The sequence below is a fragment of the Pocillopora damicornis genome, chromosome 1 (genome assembly GCF_964200805.1).
Source record: "Pocillopora damicornis chromosome 1, jaPocDami1.2, whole genome shotgun sequence".
NCBI classification, from domain to species: Eukaryota; Metazoa; Cnidaria; class Anthozoa; order Scleractinia; family Pocilloporidae; genus Pocillopora; species Pocillopora damicornis.
In genome coordinates, this window is record NC_142670.1 from 20,994,982 (window position 1) to 20,997,481 (window position 2,500).

Here is a 2,500-nt window from a genome sequence, read left to right on the forward strand (position 1 = left end):
CCAGAGAGCTTCGTGATCCTCATGATGAAGGTCAGATAGAACCTTGCACTGGGTCGAGTCTTTAACGTACATACACACACCTCCATGTTGCCAGCCGACACGGTCGCACCTAAAAAGCTGGTAGCCTTTGATGTTAATCGGGGAATCAGGCACACAGCCACTCAGCCAGGTTTCCGTAAAAAGGGCGATATCAGCATCAACGTTGATTAAAGTGTGAGCGATTTCATCAATTTTAGGCGCCAAGGACATTGTGTTAGACAAAAAGATCGACGGAACGAAGTGAGGCCTCCCAAGGGAGCTTGTGGTCACGCTATTGACTTCGGATCTTGATGGGGTCGAAGAGGTGTGATTTTGAATATTTAATAAGTTCCCATGATTTACTGAATCATACTTTCCCTTAGCCCTTAGACAGCCAATATTGAACTGATTTCGTCTTGAGATAACTGTAGGAATACGGTTAACTCTGTGATCCGCCTGTATTTTGCGTTGAATCCCGCCGCTTGTTCCTCTGGTTGGTTTTAAGATTCCAGCAAGTTTGCAAGCGGTCCACTCCGAATGCCGCAAAGGTTTGATGAGTTGTGTCGGATTTTTCCACCAGAATCTGAGGGAAAGCAGTGTAGATCGGCTGTAAGTCAAGGCCATAGCGTTAGAGACGTGTTCACAACCTTAGAACAAAAAGGGCTTCACCACAAGAGTAGAAAAAAGCGAGAACTGAGGAGCTAAATTTATGCAGCCAGACAGCGCAGTAACATCCATGAATACGTAGTAAAAAAGCCTAAGTGGTGTACTGTTTACAGACCAATCATTTACATCTGTCAAAATTAGACTGACTTAATGTGATCAGTAGTACTTCTTTGTTACAGTCACTGCAGATGTTCCTTGATTTAGGCACTCGTTTGCTGAGAAACTTATGAGATAGATATGTCATGTTCATTAAACATCTTTTTGGACAAGAACGGTGGAACCAACAATTTGAGAAACTGTAATCGTACAGAAAGCAAGACAGAACCAAAAGACACACATACAAGCAAAAGATAAATTACAAAACAAGAACTTCCTGAAGACAAAATTGAAGACACATTTCCAGAAGCTGGTGATAAAATGCCCTTTCTTACACTGTACGTGTACACTATTGGAGTTGACAATAGAATTTAGAAAGTTGGGTTCTAAATAATTCATATCCTTGTACCATGAACAAAAACTTCCAAAAAAATGTTAGCAGGTTGCTGGGAATTGAAAAAAAGGTTTGTAATGTTTGCATGGTTGTTTTGCTGTTGCTTGGAGACTGTAAGAAAGCCCTTTGTCAGAGTGCATGCTTTGGTTTTTGAGTTTTAGTCTTGTAGTGTTTATACTGTGACTTTTTCCTCCTTAGTAAAAAGTTGTTTCGTAGAAAAGGTTGTGGTTATTCATCGTGGTGAATGACAATAAAGCTAAGAAGCACGATGGAGACATTCAACTCGCCCGAACTGAGACCTCCACCGTTTTAGAGCATGCCCACAACACCAGACTCAAGCCACTCTGCAACGAAGCAAAGTTTATTAATTGTGACCCTTGTTACTTACTACACACGCAGGGTCAAAGAGGCAATTCACATAAGACTTCACCCTAACAACATCAACAGGGAGAGTGGAATAGACATTCCAGAAGCGTGGATGCCCACGATCAAAAAACACAACAAAAGGAGACCCATACAACAGTGGACCACCAAGGGAGCAAATCACTGAGTGAACAGCAAGGATCGAAATGCACCAATCAGAGCTGTTGAAAAAAAAAATGCTAATCACAGTAGAGTATCATGCCCTATAAGCTCTCACATGACCAGTCAACCTCATCGCCTGAAGAAGACTAGCAGTATGCAGTCGAAATGTTGCAATCTACATCACACATGACTACATCGTGAGACAGCTTAAAACTTAGCTTTTAGTAAAAAGTTATTATTTATATTTCTATGTGCACTGTGGTCTTACACAATATCTGTGAACTGAATCTTAAATATATAGTAATATAATATTTTTTTTTTAAATATAAGGAGTATTTCAGCTCAGTACCAAAAAAAACACAGAAACTGCCTGCTCAAGAGGTACCAGTAGCAACTGTTACAACTCAAGAAGAGTCATTTGAAGATGAAGAGGAATTATTTGTCCTAGAAGTTCAACCACCTGTGTCAACTGTCAACACTGCTTCATCTTCAGCAGCCTGGGAGGAATCAGATGTCCTCAAGCTACAACAGCTGACTTTAGAGAAAAACTAATTGAGGTTGAGAAAGAGAAGAATATTTTATTAGCATGCCAGTTTTCAATGGACAAAATTAAAGATGATGAGTCAGCAGGTCTATTTTCTACTGGACTCCCAAACCATAAAGCACTCATAAGCTTCTACAATTTTATTGAACCAAAGTTGACCAACATGCAGTGCTGGAAAGGTGGTAATTACATTGTTACGAGAGAGTCAGCTGTACCAAGTGAAGCATAACAGAAAAAAACTGGGCCTTCAAGAAAGC

At 40.4% G+C, this 2,500-nt stretch overlaps 1 pseudogene; it reads left to right on the plus strand.

The window, feature by feature from the left end:
• The first annotated feature begins 555 nt into the window (after positions 1–555).
• LOC149052719 (uncharacterized) overlaps positions 556–2,500 on the plus strand; it is an 8,004-nt pseudogene continuing 6,059 nt past the window's right edge.